The 12106-nt window shown below is 28.7% G+C and overlaps 1 long non-coding RNA gene across 2 annotated transcripts in view; it reads left to right on the top strand.

Annotated features, from left to right (window-relative positions):
- LOC119612608 overlaps positions 1–8802 on the top strand; it is a 71253-nt gene extending 62451 nt beyond the window's left edge. The window contains exon 3 of one of the 2 annotated variants that reach the window (XR_005232160.1): positions 7756–8802. This is a non-coding gene — a long non-coding RNA (uncharacterized LOC119612608). The remainder of the gene's footprint in view (positions 1–7755) is intronic. The other variant, XR_005232161.1, reaches the window with a different exon arrangement.
- Positions 8803–12106: the final 3304 nt, after the last annotated feature.

Here is a 12106-nt window from a genome sequence, read left to right as displayed (position 1 = left end):
TCCGAGGTTTCTAGGTTTATGAATCTTACTGTCATAAAAAGGAGCTGCTTTCCGGTAGTTCAACAGGGAGAAATATCAAGTGGTTAACCGTTACTTAAACTACACAAATAAAAAAATACAAACACAACTACTAAATCCCCAAGAAAAACAAGGAAATAGCTAAAACATTAAGAAAAGATATGATTTATTGTTAAAATAACAATAATTTATTACATTTTTGTACACATACTTACTTAAACAAAACAATATGGTAGAGAAAAAAATTTGCTACCTTTTTCCCACTGCCTCCCCCTTATGTTTCATTTCTTAAACTCCTACTTCCTTTAAAAAGTAATTTTAGGTTAATAGATAATTCTAAGGATTTCTTAAGCATTTTTTTTTTCACACAAACAAAAACTTTTTAATTCATATTTTTCTTCATTATTGATAAACAAGAAAGGCAAAGTTTTTTATTAGGTAGGATGAGAAACATAAAGAGTCGGGGCCAGAGGGGTTTTTTATAGAAAAAAGTGATTAAGACTCTAAACTATAAATAAGTTTATTATTTACACCATTCCAAAAGAAAAACAAAACAGCGATGGATACTTTGGAATTATTATAATTTAATTGGAAAATATACGATTAAAATTAAGTTTTTCTTGTTGGATGATACTTCTTGGTTGGTGGAATTAGTTTATGGACAAAGATAAAAGTAATAAATTGCGAAACAGCTATAAAATAATATTTTTTAATTACAATAAATGAGATTAAGATAATTTAGACAAATGTTTGCCTGTCTAGGAAGGAAAATGATTAATAGCAGGAATTAGCGAGGATAAACAGATAACGATTGTTAATAAAACTACATATTAAGAAAAAAATATTTACAAGAGCAATTTTTATAATCTCAAAGACAAAATTTTGTTGTAATGATTAAATATAAATAATTCAGTTCCAGTTCAGTTCTAGTTCAGTTCTAGTTTAGTTCTAGTTCAGTTCTAGTTCAGTTCTAGTTCAGTTCTAGTTCAGTTCTAGTTCAGTTCTAGTTCAGTTCTAGTTCAGTTCTAGTTCAGTTCTAGTTCAGTTCTAGTTCAGTTCTAGTTCAGTTCTAGTTCAGTTCTAGTTCAGTTCTAGTTCAGTTCTAGTTCAGTTCTAGTCAGTTCTAGTTCAGTTCTAGTTCAGTTCTAGTTCAGTTCTAGTTCAGTTCTAGTTCAGTTCTAGTTCACTTCTAGTTCAGTTCTAGTTCAGTTCTAGTTTTATTCTAATTCTGTTCTAGTTCTGTTCTGGTTGTGTTCTAGTTCTGTTCTAGTTCTGTTCTAGTTCTGTTCTAGTTCTGTTCTAGTTCTGTTCTAGTTCTGTTCTAGTTCTGTTCTAATTCTGTTCTAATTCTGTTCTAATTCTGTTCAAGTTATGTTCTAGTTCTGTTCTAGGTCAGTTCTAGTTCTGTTCTAGTTCTGTTCTAGTTCTGTTCTAGTTCTGTTCTAGTTCTGTTCTAGTTCTGTTCTAGTTCTGTTCTAGTTCTGTTCTAGTTCTGTTCTAGTTCTGTTCTAGTTCTGTTCTAGTTCTGTTCTAGTTCTGTTCTAGTTCTGTTCTAGTTCTGTTCTAGTTCTGTTCTAGTTCTGTTCTAGTTCTGTTCTAGTTCTGTTCTAGTTCTGTTCTAGTTCTGTTCTAGTTCTGTTCTTTCTAGTTCTATTCTAGTTCTGTTCTAGTTCTAGTTCTGTTCTAGTTCTGTTATAGTTCTGTTATATTTCTTGTTCTGTTCTAGTTCAGTCCCGCTTTAGTTCAGTTCTAGTTCTTGTTATGTTCTAGTTCAGTCCCGCTTTACTTCAGTTCTAGTTCGTGTTCTGTTCTAGTTCAGTCCCGTTTTAGTTCTAGTTCAGTTTTAGTTAAGTCCTCTTTGTTAATAACTCACCTTATTTCAATGATAACAAAGAAACAATATACTTTTTTATTACTGTCACATAATCTCCTCTACATTTATTACATTTTTGAAAAGTTTATCTTGATTTTTGTCTTATTTTTATTATTTTATTTAAATTATTTATTATTGTTTATATGGTTTGTTTATGGCGCCTTAAGTTTATTATTAATTTGTTTATACCTTTTTTCCAACATTTTATTAATAATATTCAATAAAAAACGTGTTTGGTGAGTTAAATATATTAAAACATTTTCAATACTCAACCAACAACGTCATCACTAATCATCATTGCTCATTATTAACTGGTCTGTCGTAGAAATTATAAACAATATTTTTTAAATGTTTCACATTATAAAATTTGTCATGCTTCATTTAAATTCAAATAAATTTAAATTTTATTAAAACGAAATCTCAACAATAATAAACTTTATACAAATTAAACCAAATTATCATAAATTAGTATTTTATTAAAATTTTATTTTAATTTTAAATTCTTGACCTTTTTTCCCTTGTGTCACATACAAATGTTTTTTTTGCCAAGATAAAATTTAATTTTATTTTCTATATGAATATTAAGTTTTTTTCTTAAATTTATTTGCAAAAATTTTCTGGTTTTATTAACAAAAACTAATTCCTGTCATTTTTATTAAATGAACACATAGAGAAAGAGCGCGAGGACACACTTATACAAAAAACTAGTCACTGGTAATAAGATAAAAAACTATTACATTAATTAAAATAAATCTAACAGAAACTCAACGAGAGTGTGAAGTTGTAGACCGTAGTATAGTTTAAGGGAAAAGATGACCAGCTGAATAAAGACTAGACCATAGACTAGTGTATAGACTAGACTATAGACTAGACTATAGACTAGACTATAGACTAGACTATAGACTAGACTATAGACTAGACTATAGACTAGACTATAGACTAGACTACAGACTAGACTATAGAATAGATTATAAACTAGACTATATACTAGACGATAGACTAGACTATAGACTAGACTATAGACTAGACTATAGACTAGACTATAGACTAGACTATAGACTAGACTAAAGACTAGACTATAGACTAGACTATAGACTAGACTAGACTATAGACTAGACTATAGACTAGACTAGACTATAGACTAGACTAGACTATAGACTATAGACTAGACTATAGACTAGACTATAGACTAGACTATAGACTAGACTATAGACTAGACTATAGACTAGACTATAGACTGACTATAGACTAGACTATAGACTAGACTATAGACTAGACTATAGACTAGACTATAGACTAGACTATAGACTAGACTATAGACTAGACTATAGACTAGACTATAGACTAGACTATAGACTAGACTATAGACTAGACTATAGACTAGACTATAGACTAGACAATAGACTAGACTATAGACTAGACTATAGACTAGACTATAGACTAGACTATAGACTAGAGTATAGACTAGACTATAGACTAGAGTATAGACTAGACTATAGACTAGACTACAGACTAGACTATAGACTAGACTATAGACTAGACTATAGACTAGACTATAGACTAGACTATAGACTAGACTATAGACTAGACTATAGACTAGAGTATAGACTAGACTATAGACTAGACTATAGACTAGACTATAGACTAGACTATAGACTAGACTATAGACTAGACTATAGACTAGACTATAGACTAGACTATAGACTAGACTATAGACTAGACTATAGACTAGACTATAGACTAGACTATAGACTAGACTACAGACTAGACTATAGACTAGGACTATAGACTAGGACTATAGACTAGACGATAAGACTGACTATAGACTAGACTATAGACTAGACTATAGACTAGACTAACTAGACTAGACTAGACAGACTAGGACTATAGACTAGACTATAGACTAGACTATAGACTAGACTATAGACTAGACTATAGACTAGACTATAGACTAGACTATAGACTAGACTATAGACTAGACTATAGACTAGACTATAGACTAGACTATAGACTAGACTATAGACTAGACTATAGACTAGACTATAGACTAGACTATAGACTAGACTATAGACTAGACTATAGACTAGACTATAGACTAGACCTATAGACCTAGACTATAGACTAGACTATGACTAGACTATAGACTAGACTATAGACTAGACTATAGACTAGACTATAGACTAGACTATAGACTAGACTATAGACTAGACTATAGACTAGACTATAGAACTAGACTAATAGACTAGACTATAGACTAGACTATAGACTAGACTATAGACTAGACTATAGACTAGACTATAGAACTAGACTATAGACTAGACTATAGACTAGACTATAGACTAGACTAGACTAGACTAGACTATAGACTAGACTATAGACTAGACTATAGACTAGACTATAGACTAGACTATAGACTAGACTATAGACTAGAACTTAGACTAGACTAGACTAGACTATAGACTAGACTATAGACTAGACCATAGACTAGACTATAGACTAGACTATAGACTAGACCATGACTAGACCATAGACTAGACTATAGACTATACTATAACTAGGCTAATAAACTCAACTATAGACTAGAATAAAGACTAGGCTACCAGAAGGATGTTTAGATTATAACCGGACTCAATGCGGTCACTCTATGTTTAACATTTCATTTAAGTTTTCTCAACCATGTCCCTGCTTTATTGCCACTGGACAAAACCAAAAAGTGTGCATTGGCTAAGCAGAGACCGACCGACCGACTGACGAACAGACAATGCCATTATTTTCTATGCACTTGCAGCAGTCAAACTACACACAAGGACACTCTGATAAACCCTAACAGAATGCACGCCAGAGTAACACCACTACAACAGAGAGATGTGTAACACAGCAAAAAGAGGGATACCAACGAGGACAAAACTATAAAAAAAATATAACTAGCACAAGTTGAACTACAAATACAAAGGGAGGTAGGCGAATGCAAAACAACCAATAGACACAATGGCGGTAGGACACACACAAGAGGGACTTTGAATAGCAACAAAAAAATGATAAAGTATACATAGACATAAAGCAAATTGCAAATAAAGGAAGTTTGCTCTAACAGAGGGGACAACGGCGAAAAAAATCCAAAAAAATATACGAAACGGATAGAGAAATTGCACAGTAGCATAAAATTAGAGGATGTATTTTTAAATACACAAACACTTACACACTCATATAGCAATATAATCTGTGATGAAGAAGAGTATGACGATGGGACTTGATGCAAGAAGACAATAAATCTAAAATATTGTATTTTTTTCATTTCTTGTTAAGGGAGGGAATTAATGAAAGTTTGTTGTAAAAAAAAACTATAAAGTATTTAATAAAAGTGTGAAATTTAGTTGACGGAAACTTGTATATATTGAAAAAATATATAAAAAGAACTCAAACAAAACTCTGGTCAAATATTGAATAGTTAAATGAATTGAATATTTAATGAGATTGGTAAGAACTTTTTTTGTCGATTGTTTTTGAATTTTGTGGTAAGCTGGTGTGGGTTGATAAGAGGTGTTTGAAAAAAATGAAAAAAAGTTTATTAAAACTGCACGAATGGCTTCATATTTAAAAGTTTTCAATAAAAATAATTTATAAAAATTTAAGATTTGAAAATTGTAACTTTAGACTAGACTACGGACTAGACAATATTTTAGACTATAGACTAAACTATAGAATAGACTATTAACTAGACTATAGACTAGACTATCGCCTAGACTATAGACTAGACTATAGGACTAGACTATAGACTAGACTATAGACTAGACTATAGACTAGACTAGACTAGACTAGACTAGACTAGACTAACTATAGACTAACTATAGGACTAGACTATAGATAGACTATAGACTAGATATAGACTAGACTATAGACTAGACTATAGACTAGACTATAGACTAGACTATAGACTAGACTATAGACTAGACTATAGTACTAGACTATAGACTAGACTATAGACTAGACTATAGACTAGACTATAGACCAGACTATAGACTAGACTATAGGACTAGACTATAGACTAAACTATAGACTAGACTATAGACTAGACTATAGACTAGACTATAGACTAGACCTATAGGCTAGACTATAGACTAGACTATAGACTAGACTATAGACTAGGACTATAGACTAGACTATAGACTAGACTATAGACTAGACTATAGACTAGATATAGGACTAGACTATAGACTAGACTATAGACTAGGACTATAGACTAGACTATAGACTAGACTATAGACTAGACTATAGACTTGACTATAGACTAGACTATAGACTAGACTATAGACTAGACTATAGACTAGACTATAGACTAGACTATAGGCTAGACTATAGACTAGACTATAGACTAGACTATAGACTAGACTATAGACTAGACTATAGACCAGACTATAGACCAGACTATAGACTAGACTAATAGACTAGACTATAGACTAGACTATAGACCAGACTATAGACTAGACTATAGACCTAGACTATAGACCAGACTATAGACTAGACTATAGACTAGACTATAGACCAGACTATAGACTAGACTATAGACTAGACTATAGACTAGGACTATAGACTAGACTATAGACTAGACTATAGACTAGACTATAGACTAGACTATAGACTAGACTATAGACTAGACTATAGACTAGACTATAGACTAGACTATAGACTAGACTAGACTAGACTATAGACTAGACTATAGACTAGACTTATAGACTAGACTATAGACTAAGACTATAGACTAGACTATAGACTAGACTATAGACTAGACTATAGACTAGACTATAGACTAGACTATAGACTAGACTATAGACTAGACTATAGACTAGACTATAGACTAGACTATAGACTAGACTATAGACTAGACTATAGACTAGACTATAGACTAGACTATAGACTAGACTATAGACTAGACTATAGACTAGACTATAGACTAGACTATAGACTAGACTATAGACTAGACTATAGACTAGACTATAGATTAGACTATAGACTAGACTATTGACTAGATTATAGACTAGACTATAGACTAGACTATAGACTAGACTATAGACTAGACTATAGACTAGACTATAGACTAGACTATAGACTAGACTATAGACTAGACCATAGACTAGACTATAGACCATACTATAGACTAGACTATAGACTAGACTATAGACTAGACTATAGACTAGACTATAGACTAGACTATAGACTAGACTAAACACTAGACTATAGACTAGACTATAGACTAGACTATAGACTAGACTATAGACTAGACTATAGACTAGACTATAGACTAGACTATAGACTAGACTATAGACTAGACTATAGACTACACTATAGACTAGACCATAGACTAGACTATAGACAAGACTATAGACTAGACTATAGACTAGACTATAGACTAGACTATAGACCAGATTATGAACGATAGACTACACTATAAACTAGACTTTAGACCAGACTATGGTCTATAGACAAGACTATAAACTAAAGACTAGACAGTAGACTATACTATAGACTGGACTATATTGTAGACTATAGACTAGACTATAAACTAGACTAGACTACAGACTAATCTGTAGTCTATACTGTATACTAGTCTATAGATAAAACTATTTTTTCTGGAAAATTTTCAAATATTTTCTGAAAAATAACTTAATTTTTACTTCCCATTATAAATTTAAAAAGTCACTTTTCCTTACAAAAGCTTTTAACATTTAATTCATTTATTAATTACTGTTACCTAAATTAACTTTTCATCTCGAAATTAAAGTCAAACAGAGAAAAAAACCCAATTTAAATTTAACCTTCTAGAAAACCGTTCTAACACATTACTGTTTTCTATTTTCTATTTACAGGACTCGTTGCTACTATCCTACTCTCTACACATCCTTTTAAACAACATGAAATTTATTTTCCTCTACATTTAAAAAGAACGAGTGAGTATAAAAAATCAATTTTCACATTTTCATGAGATTTATATACAAAAAAAGCTACAGAAAATATATAAAAATTGTTTCAACAAAAAAAAAAAAAAAATCATACAACAAAACAATCAACAAACAAATACACAAGTAAATCATGCGTTGTTAAAAGGAGTGAGTGTGTGTGTTTGTAGGTATTTTTTTATATAAAGGACTATGAATCTGTTGTTAAAACCAACCATAATTTATAGAAAAATAGCTTGTTTAACATGTTACATAAAACCAAAATAAAATATAAAATAAAACCTATTGAAATCACAATTCTCTCTCTTACTTACACAAACAAATAAATCCTTTTTCCTAGCAACTGTTCGCATGTGTGTGCGTGTGTGTTCATCTATGTTAATGGAAAAAAATGTAGGGAACCAGGATTCATTTATACGCATAAATCACTAGTTAAATATTAAAAAAAATATATACGTAAGGAACCTACAATCGTGTTTGAGATTTACCCAAAAAAAAAAAGTAAAAGAAAAATACAATATAATAATACACGAACATAAAAATCTCTATAACGTTTTAGGACTATCATTTCCCAGTGTCATCATTCTTGTTGTATAAGTACCAACAATAAAACAAGCTTAAATATACACACATACAATTCTACAAATATACATTTACCCAAAAATATATAAACACTTACATATTTATCAAAACATACTTACAGTTACAGGGATTGAGAAAAATTAAGGGGAAATACTTCCTTACAAAGGAGCTGAAAATTTAAGGAAATTTTGTTGAACAAAAGCTCTGCTAAGTTTTAGTTTAATTTAAAATTAAGGCAAAAGTAGTCTAATCGAAAAGGTAGAAATTTAATTAAATTTATTTCACGAAAGCTCTGCTAAGTTTTAATTTAAACTTCAAACTAAACTCAACGCTTAATATTTGATCTACTTTAAAACTTTTTATAAAAATTTTATTTTTTACAAAATAATATTCCAAATAATGCTTTTTCTGAAGAAAGCTTTTATATAAAGCTATTTAGAAAAACATGTTTCATATTAAAGCTTTTTTAGAATAAATTTCCAAATAGAGCTATTTTTAAATAATAATTTTATATACAAGTTAATTTTCCACAAAACAATGAAAAAAAGTTTTTTCTGAAAAAAGTTATTTGTAAAGCTTCTTTTTAATGCTTTTTATCTAAAGCTATTTAGAAAAAACCTTTTTAGACAATTTTCTAAGAAAAATATTTTATATTAAAGCTTTTTTTAGAATAAATTTTCAAATAAAGCTTTTTATAAAAAGTTTATTTTTCGCAACAAAATGCAGCTTTTTCTGAAAAAAAGCTTTTTTAGAAAACTTTTTCTAAATGCTTTGAAAAAAAAACATGTTTTAGAAAAAAAATTTTATATTAAAGCATTTTTAGAATACATTTTCAAATAAAGCTTTTTATAATATGATATTTGTATATACATATGTAGCTGGTTCGAAAAAATTTTTCATAAAAATCTTTTTTTAAGAAAAAATGTTTTTCTTTATAAAGTTTTTTTTTAAAGCTTTTCTATATAAAGCTTTTTTATAATAAAATAAACTTTTGTATAAAAATAGCTTTTATATTTGTATCTCTCAAAAGAAAGCTTAAATTTTAAAACCTTTTTAAAATAATTTTCAAATAAAGCTTTTTATAAAACAGCTTTTCTATATAAAGCTTTTTTACAATAAAATAAACTTTTTTTATAAAAATAGCTTTTATATTTGTAGCACTCAAAAGAAAACTTAAATTTTAAAGTTTTTTTAGATTATTTTTTAAATAAAGCCTTTAAATGATATGTGTATCTATAATTCTCAAATAAAGCTTTTTGTAATATAATATTTGTATATATGTATGTAGCTTTTTATAAATATTTCAAAAAATTATTTTTTAAGAAAAAGGCTTTCCTTTATAAAGTTTTTTTTTAAAAACGCTTTATATAGAAATGCCGTTTTTTGAAAAAAACTTTTTTTGTAAAAATGCTTTTCTATATAAAGCTTTTTTTGTAAAACGGCTTTTCTATATAAAGCTTTTTTATAAAATAGCTTTTATATTTGTAGCTCTTAAAAGAAAACTTAAAATAAAACGTTTTATATAAATTTTCTTTATAAAAAGAGATTATTTTTATATATAATATAAAGCCATTTTAGACATTTTCAAAAAATCTTTTTCAGTTTTTTTCTTTAATATTTATATAAAACTATTTTAGAAAAGCTTTTATATTAAGTTATTGTGAAAAAGCTTTTTCATAAAAAAAATTATTTAAAGCTTTTTAAAAAAATATTTCTATTAAGCTTTAAAAAATATTGTTTAAAAAAGCTTATTATATAAAGCTTTTAAAAATATACTTATGTATGTATATTTTTTAAAAAAACATCTTTTTCAATAAAGCTTTTTTAGACTTTCTTTATAAAGCTTTTTAAAAAAGTTTTTTAAACTTACGAAAGCTTTAAGCAGTTGCTCAAAATAGTTCAAAAAAGTTTAAACAACAATTGCCATTATTAGCATTAAAGCTTTTAAAAAAGTTATATAATAAAGAGCGATTTAGTGAATAATCTAAAAATTATCTTTATAACGATCACTGCCTTAATTTTGTAGTATGTGTGTATGTAAATTGTGAGTTTTAGATTTATGAGACATTTCTGTGGGTGTTATAGTAAAGCTTTAATATTAGCGACAAAATAGATTTTTATATAAAAAAATAAATTTAAATACAAAGCAAGAAATTTTGTTAAAAAATGTTCGTACAAGAGTGGAAGCAACTTTAAAATACTAACACACAATGCATGTAGGTTTCCTGGCACCCTGTTAACTTTTTGTTAAAAAAGCACCATATTTCTTTATTATTTTCAGTATTTTTGTGAGTCTGCCTTTATTTTCTACACAAAAATATTTTTTATGTTTATTTTATGGCCATGTTGAGGTTGTTTTCCATCTCTTCTTTTTTTGTTTGGCAAAATATCATAAAAACGCGTCGAGGAAAAAAAAAGTAGAAAACACCAGGCAATCTATAGTCTATTTTTTTCTCTACATTGTTAGGGGAATCATATGCAAATTTTTCCTGTTTTATTTTCTTTCACATAAAAATGTGTAGATTGTTCTATTTTTGCGGAAAAAATTTTCAAGTTTTGTTTATTTGTTTGTTGTATGTGTGAGATTGAGTTTGTCTATATACATACATACATATTTGTCGACTTTATTTCCCGGCATTTTTTTAATAGTCTTCCTAGTATTTTATGGAGTAGAGAAAAAGCATTTTTTTGACAAATTGTGTGGTATTGTTTTAATGTCATAGATATAAAATACTCATATGACCGTTTGGTTTCTATTAGACAATGGTTGACGAAAAAAAAAATGATTTTTATAACATTTTTAATATAAGATTTTTTTTAACATATAAATTTTATGATATAATTGGAAAATAATAGACGATCTGGTTTTATATAACACACTATAGACTACACATAGACTAGGCCATAGTCTAGCTATAGACTTGACATAGACTAGACTATAGACTAGACTATAGACTATACTATAGACTAGACTATAGACTAGACTATAGACTAGCTATAGAAAGACTATAGACTATACTATAGACTATAGACTATAGACTAGACTATAGACTATACTATAGACTAGACTACTAATAGACTCTACTATAGACTATCTAGACCTAGACTATAGACTATATATAGACTAGGACTATAGACTAGACTATAGACTCTATCTATAGACTAGACTATAGACTAGGACTATAGACTATACTATAGACTAGAGACTATTAGACACTAGACTATAGACTAAGACTAGACTATATAGACCTAGACTATAGACTAGACTATAGACTAGACTATAGACTAGACTATAGACTAGACTATGAGACTAGACTATAGACTAGACTATAGACTAGACTATAGACTAGACTATAGACTAGACTATAGACTAGACTATAGAACTAGACTATAGACTAGGACTATGACTAGACTATAGGACTAGACTATAGACTAGACTATAGACTAGACTATAGCTAGACTATAGACTAGGACTATAGACTAGACTATAGACTAGACTATAGACTAGACTATAGACTAGACTATAGACTATACTATAGACTAGACTATAGACTAGACTATAGACTAGACATAGACTAGACTATAGACTAGACTATAGACTAGACTATAGACTAGACTATAGACTAGACTATAGACTAGACTATAGACTAGACTATAGACTAGACTATAGACTAGACTA

The sequence above is a fragment of the Lucilia sericata genome, unplaced genomic scaffold (assembly GCF_015586225.1).
Source record: "Lucilia sericata isolate MDLA Ls3-8-SP2 unplaced genomic scaffold, ASM1558622v1 Contig001758F_arrow, whole genome shotgun sequence".
Lineage (NCBI taxonomy): Eukaryota > Metazoa > Arthropoda > Insecta > Diptera > Calliphoridae > Lucilia > Lucilia sericata.
This window is presented reverse-complemented; position numbering and strand designations above follow the sequence as displayed.